At 48.6% G+C, this 14,074-nt stretch overlaps 1 protein-coding gene across 3 annotated transcripts in view; it reads left to right on the top strand.

Moving 5' to 3' along the window:
* The window catches only part of STK36 (serine/threonine kinase 36), a 295,926-nt gene that overhangs the window by 258,963 nt on the left and 22,889 nt on the right, over positions 1-14,074 (top strand). The window lies entirely within an intron of this gene.

The raw sequence follows: 14,074 nt of genomic DNA, 5'->3' as shown, positions 1-14,074 counted from the left end.
GGGTCCTGGGAAAAATGGTGGCTTCCTACGAAGCGATTCCATTCGGCAGATTTCACGCAAGAACTTTTCAGTGGGATCTGCTGGACAAATGGTCCAGATCGCATCTTCAGATGCATCAGCGGATAACCCTGTCTCCAAGGACAAGGGTGTCTCTTCTGTGGTGGCTGCAGAGTGCTCATCTACTAGAGGGCCGCAGATTCGGCATTCAGGACTGGGTCCTGGTGACCACGGATGCCAGCCTGAAAGGCTGGGGAGCAGTCACACAGGGAAGAAATTTCCAGGGAGTGTGGTCAAGTCTGGAGACTTCACTTCACATAAACATACTGGAGTTAAGGGCAATTTACAATGCTCTAAGCCTAGCAAGACCTCTGCTTCAAGGTCAGCCGGTGTTGATCCAGTCGGACAACATCACGGCAGTCGCCCACGTAAACAGACAGGGCGGCACAAGAAGCAGGAGGGCAATGGCAGAAGCTGCAAGGATTCTCCGCTGGGCGCAAAATCATGTGATAGCACTGTCAGCAGTGTTCATTCCGGGAGTGGACAACTGGGAAGCAGACTTCCTCAGCAGGCACGATCTCCACCCGGGAGAGTGGGGACTTCATCCGGAAGTCTTCCACATGATTGTGAACCGTTGGGAAAGACCAAAGGTGGACATGATGGCGTCCCGCCTCAACAAAAAACTGGACAGGTATTGCGCCAGGTCAAGGGACCCTCAGGCAATAGCTGTGGACGCTCTGGTAACGCCGTGGGTGTACCAGTCAGTGTATGTGTTCCCTCCTCTGCCTCTCATACCCAAGGTACTGAGAATTATAAGACGGAGAGGAGTAAGAACTATACTTGTGGCTCCGGATTGGCCAAGAAGGACTTGGTTCCCGGAACTTCAAGAGATGCTCACAGAGGACCCATGGCCTCTGCCGCTAAGAAGGGACTTGCTTCAGCAAGGACCCTGTCTGTTCCAAGACTTACCGGGGCTGCGTTTGACGGCATGGCGGTTGAACGCCGGATCCTAAGGGAAAAAGGCATTCCGGAAGAGGTCATACCTACCCTGGTCAAAGCCAGGAAGGAGGTGACCGCACAACATTATCACCGCATTTGGAGAAAATATGTTTCGTGGTGTGAGGCCAGGAAGGCCCCCACGGAGGAATTTCAACTCTGTCGATTCCTGCATTTCCTGCAAACAGGAGTGTCTATGGGCCTCAAATTGGGGTCCATTAAGGTTCAAATTTCGGCCCTGTCGATTTTCTTCCAGAAAGAATTGGCTTCAGTTCCTGAAGTCCAGACATTCGTCAAGGGAGTACTGCATATACAACCCCCTTTTGTGCCTCCAGTGGCACCGTGGGATCTCAACGTAGTTCTGGGATTCCTCAAATCACATTGGTTTGAACCGCTCAAATCTGTGGAGTTGAAATATCTCACATGGAAAGTGACCATGCTGTTGGCCCTGGCCTTGGCCAGGCGAGTGTCAGAATTGGCGGCTTTGTCTCACAAAAGCCCATATCTGATTTTCCATTCGGACAGGGCAGAACTGCGGACTCGTCCCCAGTTTCTCCCTAAGGTGGTGTCAGCGTTTCACCTGAACCAACCTATTGTGGTGCCTGCGGCTACTAGGGACTTGGAGGATTCCAAGTTGCTAGACGTTGTCAGGGCCCTGAAAATATATGTTTCCAGGACGGCTGGAGTCAGGAAAACTGACTCGCTGTTTATCCTGTATGCACCCAACAAGCTGGGTGCTCCTGCTTCTAAGCAGACGATTGCTCGTTGGATTTGTAGTACAATTCAGCTTGCACATTCTGTGGCAGGCCTGCCACAGCCAAAATCTGTAAATGCCCATTCCACAAGGAAGGTGGGCTCATCTTGGGCGGCTGCCCGAGGGGTCTCGGCTTTACAACTTTGCCGAGCTGCTACTTGGTCAGGGGCAAACACGTTTGCAAAATTCTACAAATTTGATACCCTGGCTGAGGAGGACCTAGAGTTCTCTCTTTCGGTGCTGCAGAGTCATCCGCACTCTCCCGCCCGTTTGGGAGCTTTGGTATAATCCCCATGGTCCTGACGGAGTCCCCAGCATCCACTTAGGACGTCAGAGAAAATAAGAATTTACTTACCGATAATTCTATTTCTCGTAGTCCGTAGTGGATGCTGGGCGCCCATCCCAAGTGCGGATTGTCTGCAATACTTGTACATAGTTATTGTTACAAAAATCGGGTTATTATTGTTGTGAGCCATCTTTTCAGAGGCTCCTCTGTTATCATGCTGTTAACTGGGTTCAGATCACAAGTTGTACGGTGTGATTGGTGTGGCTGGTATGAGTCTTACCCGGGATTCAAAATCCTTCCTTATTGTGTACGCTCGTCCGGGCACAGTATCCTAACTGAGGCTTGGAGGAGGGTCATAGGGGGAGGAGCCAGTGCACACCACCTAGTCCTAAAGCTTTTATTTTTGTGCCCTGTCTCCTGCGGAGCCGCTAATCCCCATGGTCCTGACGGAGTCCCCAGCATCCACTACGGACTACGAGAAATAGAATTATCGGTAAGTAAATTCTTATTTTTTTTGCACACCGTGACTTGTGCCGTGTTCTCGGACCTTGCAATTTTGCGGCGGCAGTGACGCAATGATACCATGCTTATACAGTACTGTATATGGCTGGGGCGCTCATGATCACTCACAGTAACTACAGTACCAGTATAAGCACATTGAGCTGATTGCGTGCATCTATACTACACTGAAAATGACACTGAACTGTATTGTATTGTACATCTGTGTAAAAAGTAGCATGCACAGCTTTTTTCTAATTTTCCTAAAACAAGTTCTGTCATACTTCATATACAGACTCAGACATGCACGTAGATATACCAATCAGCCGCAAAAAAAGCTGTGGTTTCTACTTTTTTTTTTTTTTTTTTTTAAATAAAGAATTTTTATTTCGAAGGAGAGTAGTTTGCATACAGACATTGCATAACAGGAACACATTAAACACGTAATGACATGTCCTCATCGGGGAACAGCATTCACTTTCGACTTATTTTCAAACTATGTCATTTGCTCATAGGCGCATAGGAATGTACAGTTATATATACCATTATTTTGCATTATCCGTACACTCTAGTATTCATGAAATCACATTATACTTTGTTTTGTTTCCCCCCCCCCCCCCCCCCCCTCAAATATAACTCTTACGGACAATCCGTACGAGTAAAACCCTTTAAAAGAGAAGAAAACAATCAGAAACCAAACACAGAGAACCCCAGAAATAAAAAAAATTTAAAAAACAAAGAGACAAAAAACATTATGGGGAAGAGGACGCATTGGGGGATACTAGCACTCTAAATCCTACCCTGTCCAGATGGGCACAGAGCCACTCTCTCATTCACAACCCATTGGGTCAGAGGGAAGCCTATGGCCCTAGAAGATCATAACTTGGCAAATCCAGGACCTGTTAGTAACCCTATCACCATTAAGTTGTAGGGTCTGGGACGGAGTATATGGATTCCAGCCATGGAGACCAAATTCTTTCAAATTTAGCGGAGGCATTGTGTTTCATATAAATGTATCGTTCCTTAAAAACAGTGTCGTTTATTAGTGCCTTAAGAGCGGGGAGTGTAGGGCCCTTAGGGGCCATCCATAGCCTCGCAATGCTCACCTTCGCCATTGCACATATGTTGCGAGCATATAGGCCCTCTGGACCAGACACAAAGTCAGAGCTACCCATTCCCAGGATGCAAAATTGCGGAGTAAGCATGGCCTCGTCCACCCCTGTGTTCCCCAGAATCGATCCGACCCCCGCCCAGAAAGCCCGCAACACCGGACAATCCCAAATGAGGTGCCAAAAAGTACCTGCAGTCATCCCACACTTAGGGCAGTCACCCACACGACCCGTCCCGAATTTGGCCAGTCTGGCCGGGGTCATATATATTCTATGCAAAAGGAAGTATTGTATCTGTTGATACCTGATGGATTTGGTAACCGTGCACGGAGTTTCCAAAGCAAGGGCCCAGTTCTCTTCATCTATGGGGCCCAGATCCTGCTCCCATTTGACACGGAGACGTGTCAAAGGATCTATATGGAGTTTGGCGAGTAGATAACCATAAGCATGGGAAATCATCTTAACTCGACCCAGCATACTTGCAAAGGTCTTAATGGGAAATGGTATAATTTTAGGGGGGGAATTGGCGAATTGGGACTGCAAGGCATGTCGGAGCTGGAGGTATCTAAAAAAATAGGAGTTAGGCAAATTAAACTCATCTTTTAGTTGTTGGAAGGATTTGAGCGTATTTTCTTTTTCATCCACTAGGGGTCACTGGAGTACTCTTGGGATATGGACGGCTTCCACCGGAAGAAGGCACTGAATAAATTAATTTTTGAGACTACTCCTCCCCTCCATATCCTCGAGCACTTCAGTGTTTTTTCTGTGCTCGACACAGTTAGAAGGCATAGTGGAGCTCGTCCACAAAGTATTGGAATTTTTTCTAATTTTTTTTTTTTTTTCCCTTTCAAGGATTTTCACGTCCTTTCCCCCCTTCTAACAGGCGTGGGTCAGGGACAGTGGAAGCGGCTGAGAACAGCCGTGAGTGTCGGACCTCTCTGTAAAGAGCTCCCTCACTCCACCTGCAGGCTGCCTGCAAAAAGCTGGACGGAGCTTGGATGAGAAGCCCCGTCATAGACTTTTGTTACGGTCCAGGTATGTTGGGTAGGGGCGGTCAGCTTATGCTGCCGCCCCACTGTTGGGGATTGTATTGGGCATGTTTCACTCACTAACGAACGCTGCCCGGAGCGCGTGTGCATAGGCCGCTTCACGGCTCTATGCAGCGCGCTCTCACTCTCCGCCGCTCCCAGCATCTTAAGTTACCTAGCAGACCGCTGCTCCCTGCGCCGCAGCAGCCGATATGTTCCCCGCTGCCTGGCTACACAGGAGGCCACTCCACTCTATGCTGTGTGTGGCGGGCCGGGAGCGCGTGTGCATAGGCCGCTCCACGGCTCTATGCAGTACGCTCTCTGCTCCCGCTGACCGCCCGCAGCAGCCGAGGAGTTCCCCGCTGCCTTGGCATACAGGTACAGGCCGCTCACACGGCCCTATGCAAAGTTCCGCAGGCCCCGACCCGGTGCTGTACACGGAGGTCGTGGGGGTGGGGGGAGACATTAGCAGTATTGGCAGTGTTAAGCTTTGTAGAAAAACTTGGTACTTAACATGTTTAATGTTCTCCTGTCTGTTCCAGGATTCCTATATTACATCTCGGCTTAAGAGTGGTACTAGGGGAATTTGGGGGTCAGTTTTCTTATTGCTGGCAGGCACTGCACTTGCCTGATATATACAAGGAACTTTGGTGTTATTACTGAGTCGTGCAGACTGTCTGTGTGTAGTTTGTATTGTCTGTCTTTATAATGAGTAAGACACCAGCAAAATCTAAGAAACATTTTTCATGTCATGTCTGTAAGAGTGTGTTGCCTGATGGATCCACCACATGTACAGCATGTGTTGTTAATACAGCCACAAATACGATTTCCACAGAAGTAAAGCCAGCATCTCTGGACCCTCCATGGGCTTTACTTGCAGATGTATTAGTTGGTTTACAATCAGAGCTGGCCGCCTCTCGTGAAGAAAGAGAGGCGGCAAGATCTGAGTTTAAAATGAGACCATTTGACTGGTCAGAGGTCCACCTTGAGTGGAAAAGATAAGTTTCCTTTTCCTAATAATTCTCCAGTCTCTGGGATACTAGACCTCACTGAACATGAGTATGAGGAGGGCGAAATAGACCAACAGTCAGATAGTGACGATTTTGACAGCCCAGGTATTGACAATCTCATCAGAGCAGTACGTCAGTCGCTGGAGTTTACGGAAACTGAGGAGCCCCTGACGAATGATGAGGTAGTCTTTACTAAACGACAGAGATCTCCGATGTGTTTCCCTATTTCGGAATCTCTTAATAAAATGTTACTGGAAACACGGAAGAATCCGGATAAACGGTTTTCTATACCTCGTAGATTTAAATCGAGTTACCCGTTTCCAGAGTCCATGACAGCTACTTGGGAGAACCCACCATTGGTGGATTCATCCGTATCTAAACTTACAAGGAAGTTAACCATACCAGTACCAACTGCTACTACGCTTAAAGACCCTGCAGATCGTAAAATAGAGGCTATGCTAAGGTCCATGTATACAGCAGCTGGAGTGCTGTTAAGACCTGGGTTGTTTGGCATTTGGGTTACTAAAGCATTAATGGTATGGATAAAAGAGCTCAAGTCGGCTCTGCAAGATGACCATCTTATACTTCTCGCGGATCAGATCTGGGAAGCTGCTGAATATCTATGTACAGCTTCTACTGACGTCTGTCAGCTTACTTCTCGCCTGTCCTCATCGCTAGTCATAGTTCGACGAGCACTTTGGCTGCGTTCTTGGCAGGCGGAGACGGAGGTTAAAAAAGGTATAGAGGCATTGCCTTATGATGGCGAGAAGCTTTTCGGTCCTGAATTGGACAAATGGATTTCTGAGGCTACTGGAGGAAAGTCTGTGTTTCTTCCATCGCCTACAACTATACCTAAACGGAAATATTCTGGTCCGGCGTTCAAATCCTTTAGAACTCAGCCCTTTCGTGGGCAGGGCACAGGAGCAGTCACGCCTGGTAGAAGAGGTCGGGGACGTAGTGCCCGACAATCCAATGCACGTCGTCAAGACACTAGGACCACTAACAAACCAGTGGCATGACGGGCTCCCAGCCCATCTCGGATCTCCAATTGTGGGAGCACGCCTTCAGAGCTTTCAGGGGGCGTGGCTGCAGACGTCCACAGATGGGTGGATCCGCAATTTAGTATTAGAGGGTTACAAAATAGAGTTCGATTATCTTCCGACAGGAAGATTTTTCACGACAGGACTGCCTGTGTCGGACGACAAGAAAGCAGTTCTGCAGGTTGCCATTCAGTCTCTGCTGAATGCTGCAGTCGTGATTCCGGTCCCTGTGCAGGAACAGGGTCAGGGTTATTATTCCAGTCTGTTTCTGGTACCAAAACCAGATGGCTCAGTCAGGCCAATATTGAACCTAAAAGGTCTCAATCATTACGTCACTTACCACAGATTCAAGATGGAATCTCTCAGGTCAGTAATTGCAGGGTTAGAGCCACAGGAATTCATGATTGCACTGGATCTCAAAGATGCGTACTTACACATTCCGATTTGGCCACCTCACCAGAGTTTCTTAAGGTTTGCAATAAGGCGAGACCATTACCAGTTTCAGGCTCTGCCGTTTGGCCTCTCATCAGCGCCTCGGGTATTCACCAAGGTAATGTCCGTGATGATAGCTCATCTCAGGTCCCTAGGAGTAATAATTGTTCCGTATTTGGACGATCTACTCATAAAGGCTCTGTCTCAACAATTGCTTCTCCAGCATGCTTTGCTAACGTACAATGTACTAGTTCAGCACGGTTGGATAGTCAGTTTAAAGAAATCACATCTAATTCCGTGTCAACGACTTCAATTCCTAGGGATGATTCTCGATACAGTAAATCAAAAGGTTTACCTGCCACAACAGAAAGTACAGGTCATTCGTCATCTGGTGCAATTAGTGCTCAAGCCACGCACAGTCTCAGTACATTTGTGCATTCGCCTTTTAGGCACAATGGTGGCGGCTTTCGAAGCACTTCAGTTCGGAAGATTTCACTCACGTCCGTTTCAACTGGAGGTGTTAGCGCAATGGTCGGGATCACATCTGCAGATGCACCACAGGGTGAGATTGTCGCCACAAGTCAGGGTGTCTCTTCTCTGGTGGTTAAAAATACACAATCTATCTGCAGGGAGACGATTCGGCGTCGTGAATTGGATAATTCTGTCAACAGACGCAAGTCTCAGAGGTTGGGGAGCTGTAGTTCAGAGTTATCGGCTCCAGGGCCTCTGGGCAGATCACGAAAGATCGCTATCCATAAATGTTCTGGAACTCAGTGCGATTTACAATGCTCTAAGACAAGCAGTGTACATGTTTCGTTTTCAGACTGTTCAGGTGCAGTCAGACAATGCGACGGCAGTCGCATACATAAACAAACAAGGAGGAACGAGAAGCCGCATGGCAATGCGGGAAGTAGCTCGGATCCTCAGATGGGCCGAATATCACCAGGTGATATTGTCGGCAGTGTTCATTCCGGGAGTGGACAACTGGGAGGCTGATTTTCTCAGTCGTCGGGATTTTCATCCAGGAGAGTGGGCATTAAATCCAGAAGTGTTTCAGATGTTGATCCAGAGGTGGGGTTACCCTCAGGTGGATCTGATGGCATCCCGCCACAATCATCAGGTGTCACGATATGTGTCCAGAACAAGAGATCCAAGGGCAGTGGCGGTGGATGCTCTCACAGCCGCGTGGCCGTACAGCCTCGTGTATCTGTTTCCACCGTTTCCGCTGCTCCCGCTGTTGCTAAAACGGATCAAGAGAGGGTCCGTCACAGTCATACTAATAGCGCCTCATTGGCCTCGGAGAACTTGGTTCTCGGATCTCCTCGGTTTACTCGCAGATGATCCGTGGCCACTCCCACTACGTCCGGACCTGTTACAACAAGGTCCGTTCCTTTACCCCGATTTAGCGCGGCTGCGTTTGACGGGGTGGCTGTTGAAAAGGCCATCTTGAGAAGAGAGGGCATTCCGGAGTCTGTTATACCAACCATGGTACGAGCTAGGAAGCCGGTTACGGCAGCTCATTATTACAGAATCTGGCGTACTTATATAGGTTGGTGTGAAGCTCGGAAGTTTCCGACATCATCTTTTAATTTATCCCGTCTTTTGTTATTTTTACAGATGGGGTTAGATGGAGGACTACGTCTTTCCACACTAAAGGTGCAGGTATCTGCGTTGTCAATTTACTTTCAAAGGAAATTGGCCTCGTTGCCGTCAATACATACGTTTCTACAGGGTGTAATGAGGATACAGCCTCCTTTCATTCCACCTACAGCGCCATGGGACTTGAATCTGGTTTTAGATTTCTTACAGTCCGATTACTTTGAACCCTTACAACAAGTGGATATTAAATTTCTCACTTGGAAAACGATTTTTCTTTTAGCCTTAGCTTCGGCTAGGCGTGTTTCAGATCTGGGTGCCTTGTCATGCAAGTCACCGTATTTAGTTTTTCATGATGACAGAGCGGAACTTCGGACGAATCCCGCTTTTCTACCAAAGGTAGTGTCGTCTTTTCACATCAATCAACCAATAGTAGTTCCGGTATTAACAGAGAATGCTGAAACGTTGGATGTGGTTCGCGCATTACGCGTCTATGTATCCCGAACGTCTACGGTTCGTAAGACGGATACGTTGTTTGTTCTCTATGATGCGGCTAAGAGGGGTTGGCCAGCCTCTAAGCAGACCTTATCCAGATGGATCAAACTGACCATACGTCAGGCTTACCTTCATGCTAGGTTACAGCCACCTACATCAGTAACAGCTCATTCCACACGTTCTGTGGGAACGTCATGGGCAGCGAGTCGTGGGGCTTCTACGACACAGCTTTGCCGTGCGGCTACTTGGTCTTCAGTGCACACGTTTGTGCGCTTTTACAAGTTTGATACGTTCGCGGCATCAGCATCTAGCTTTGGCCGTTTAGTGTTACAAGTGCCAAACAGCTCTCCCGCCACGGAGGAAACTTTGGTACGTCCCAAGAGTACTCCAGTGACCCCTAGTGGATGAAAAAGAAAATAGGATTTTGGTACTTACCAGGTAAATCCTTTTCTTTGAATCCATAGGGGGCACTGGACGCCCACCCAGAGCAGTTTATCTGTTTTAGGAAGTTCAGTGGTTCTTATGGTAACACACTTTCACGACTGGTTTAAATTTAACAAAGGTTAATCAGTTAGGGTGTCAACTGTTTAGTTGTCTGTTACGTTTTGTGTCAACTTTATTGTTGTCCGTGAGATTATAGGTAATTCTCCTTTTGTCAATCTCTCTATCGATCCTGTTCGGCTCAGTAAAAAACACTGAAGTGCTCGAGGATATGGAGGGGAGGAGTAGTCTCAAAAATTAATTTATTCAGTGCCTTCTTCCGGTGGAAGCCGTCCATATCCCAAGAGTACTCCAGTGCCCCCTATGGATTCAAAGAAAAGGATTTACCTGGTAAGTACCAAAATCCTATTATCCGTATAAAGGTGATTTATGGAAATCACTGATTTAGGGGCCCAAACTTCCCTCCCCTCGAGGGCATACAGTTCAGGGAGCCATTTAGAATACCAGAGGGGGGTGTCCGGGTCCAATCCATCAAATTTCAAAAGAATTTTTAGTGCCTGCCACACCTTCATGGCTTGGTATATAAGAGGAGGGAGGAACCGGGCCAAGCTCCCACTCAGCAACACCTGCAGGGGGGATAAGTCGGGGAAGTAGCATCGGACAAATACCCAGTGTAGAGAAGTGACGCCAGTATCCTGCACCCATGCACTAATATGAGACAGCTGAGCGGCATAGTAGTACATCTGAAAGTTTGGCAAGGCCAGACCTCCGTCGCTGCGCAGCCTGGTGAGAGTGTTCAGTTGTATTCTAGGACGTTTGCTAGCCCATATTAAAGAAGACAGGACACTATTCAATTTTCTAAAGAAGGATGGATGAATATATACAGGGGATTGCAGAACCACATATAGAATCTTAGGTAGTATTATCATTTTTACGAGGCTGACCCTGCCAGATACAGTCAATGGAAGCTTACACCAAGTCTTGGATTTACGAGTAATTTGTTGCATGATCGGATCAAGGTTCAAAGGTGTAAAGTCAGAGGGGTCATTGGTTACCTGAATCCCAAGATATTTAAATTTCGCCGTCCAACATAGCGGTAGGGAGATTTTAGGAGCAGCAGGGGGGGGGGGGGGGGGGCAATCACAGGCATAATAGAGGACTTAGACCAGTTAATATGAAGGCCTGAATATACACCGAACTCCTCAATCAATTGCAACACTGTAGGCATAGACCTGGTGTAATCCTTCAGAAACAACAGCATGTCGTCAGCGTAAAGGGCAATCCTATCCTCACGAGGGCCGGTATGAATGCCCACCACGCCTGGGTGGGACCTTATTAGACAGGCCAAGGGTTCGATGGCCAGGGCAAACAAGGTTGGGGACAGAGGACATCCCTGCCTGGTCCCGCGAAACAGGCGGAACGAGGGAGAGATATAGCCATTCACTGAGATCCTGGCAGTCGGGTGCTGATAAAGCAATTTAATCCATTTTATAAAATTAGGCCAGAAACCCATAGCTGTCATGACCTCCCATAGATAGGACCACTCGATACTGTCAAATGCCTTGGCGGCATCCAGTGAGACCACTACCGAGTCAGAGGGGAAGTCATATGGGATTTGTAAGATGGTATATAATCTACGTAGGTTAATAGAAGTGGACATCCCTGGCATAAAGCCGGTCTGGTCGGAGTGGATAATGGAAGTAATTACGGTGTTGAGTCGAACTGCTAAAATCTTTCCAGGATCTTAGCGTCAGTGGGAATCAATGATATCGGTCTATAGGATTCTGGGGATCTAGGGTCTTTTCCGGGCTTCGGGATCACTATAATAATCGCCTCCGCCATAGAGGGGGGAAGTTGATCATTAACAAAAATATCAGAATACAGGGCGTGAAGCCTAGGACCGAAGAAATCAATGTGGGTCTTGTATACTTCTGAGGGGATGCCGTCATAGCCCGGTGCCTTGCCGCTGGGAGACAAGCCAATAGCCGCCGTTACCTCTTCCAGAGTTAATGGTGCCTCCAGCATCTCAGAGGCCTCCGGGGGGAGTGTGGGTAGGGGAATATTACTTAAATAAGCGGAGAGGTCTGATGTCGAGTCTACCAGTTGTGAACTGTAGACCTCAGCATAGTAGGAGCGGAATAGCTGCGCAATTTCCGGCGTGGTGTTCACAAGGGCGCCATCGCTACCGGTCATCTGAGCAATTGTAGAACCTGGGCGGTCACTGTGCACCAATCGAGCCAACAGGCCACCTGGCCTATCGCCCTGCATGTAAATATTAGTAGCCTGAAATAGAAGCGAGCGCGAGTTTTTATCAGACAGATGAGCCACCCATGCCGACTGGGCCGCCAGCCAGCGTACCTTCAGCGCAGGGGTGCCATCCACCAAGTATCTAGATTCCAAATCCCTGGCGTCACTCTCAAGGGCTCGCTCTCTCTCCCTGCAGGACATTTTGAGGGCAGAAATACGTCTAATATACGTTCCCCTTAGGAATGCCTTAAATGAATCCCAAACCACTGATCCGGGGGCCGAGCCTACATTGTCAGTAAAGTATCCCTCCCACTGAGTCACCTGGTCAGAGCAGTCACCTATTTGCAGCAGCCAGGAAGGATGCAGTTTCCAATAAGATTGACCCCTGTGGTTTCTACTTTTTACACAGATATACAATATATAACATTGATACCGTCTGACCTATAACAGTACAGTAATGGTGACTGATAGATATATATATATATATATATATATATATATATATACTGCTCAAAAAAAAATTAAGGGAACTCTTAAACAATACAATGTAACTCCAAGACAATCACACTTCTGTGAAATCAAACTGTCCACTAATGCTGCATTTAGATCGCAAATGCCGGATCCTACCCGGTAAGAGAAACGTGTCCTTACCGGGTGGGATCCGGCATTTGCGCTCCGTTGCTGGCTTTCCGACCCGGCAATATACCGGGTCGGTTGCCATAACAACGGAGCGCGCAGCAGGGGCGGGGGTGGAGGCGGCGTCGGGAGATGAGCTCATCTCCTGCGCCGCCTCTCCCTATCTTGTGAATGGGAACCGTGTCGCATCGACACGGCTCCCATTCACACCGCACCTGACCCGGTAATCAACCCGGGTAAAACCCTTCTTTTTTACCGGGTTGAATTACCTGGTCAGGCGACCCGCTAAATCGACCAAGGACCTTTCACATCGCACACTGACCCGGTTCGACACGGCAATATGCCGTGTCGATACCGGGTTATTTGTGCGATGTGAAAGGGGTATTAGGAAGCAACACTGATTGACAATCAATTTCACATGCTGTTGTGCAAATGGAATAGACAACAGGTGGGAATTATAGGCAATTAGCAAGACACCCCCAGTAAAGGAGTTGTTCTGCAGGTGGTGACCACAGACCACTTCTCAGCTCCTATGCTTTCTGGCTGATGTTTTGGTCACTTTTGAAAGCTGGCGGTGCTTTCACTCTAGTGGTAGCATGAGACGGAGTCTACAACCCACACAAGTGGCTCAGGTAGGGCAGCTCATCCAGGTTGGCACATCAATGCGAGCTGTGGCAAGAAGGTTTGCTGTGTCTGTCAGCGTAGTGTCCAGAGCAGGGAGGCGCTACCAGGAGACAGGCCAGTACATCAGGAGACGTGGAGGAGGCCATAGAAGGGCAACAACCCAGCAGCAGGACCGCTACATCCACCTTTGTGCAAGGAGGAGCAGGAGGAGCACTGCCAGAGCCCTGCAAAATGACCTCCAGCAAGCCACAAATGTGCATATGTCTACTCAAATGATCAGAAACAGACTCCATGAGAGTGGTATGAGGGCCCGACGTCCACAGGTGGGGGTTGTGCTTACAGCCCAACACCGTGCAGGACGTTTGGCATTTGCCAGAGAACACCAAGATTGGCAAATTTGCCGCTGGCGCCCTGTGCTCTTCACAGATGAAAGCAGGTTCTCACTGAGCACATGTGACAGACGTGACAGAGTCTGGAGACGCCAAGGAGAACGTTCTGCTGCCTGCAACATCCACCAGCATGACCGGTTTGGCAGTGGGTCAGTAATGGTGTGGGGTGGCATTTCTTTTGGGGGCCGCACAGCCCTCCATGTGCTCGCCAGAGGTAACCTGACTGCCATTAGGTACCGAGATGAGATCCTCAGACCCCTTGTGAGACCATATGCTGGTGCGGTTGGCCCTGGGTTCCTCCTAATGCAAGACAATGCTAGACCTCATGTGGCAGGAGTGTGTCAGCAGTTCCTGCAAGACGAAGGCATTAATGCTATGGACTGGCCCGCCCGTACCCCAAGACCTGAATCCAATTGAGCACATCTGGGACATCATGTCTCACTCCATCCACCAACGCCACGTTGCACCACAGACTGTCTTGGAGTTGGCGGATGCT

The sequence above is a fragment of the Pseudophryne corroboree genome, chromosome 7, assembly GCF_028390025.1.
Source record: "Pseudophryne corroboree isolate aPseCor3 chromosome 7, aPseCor3.hap2, whole genome shotgun sequence".
In the NCBI taxonomy this organism is placed as follows: Eukaryota; Metazoa; Chordata; class Amphibia; order Anura; family Myobatrachidae; genus Pseudophryne; species Pseudophryne corroboree.
This window is presented reverse-complemented; position numbering and strand designations above follow the sequence as displayed.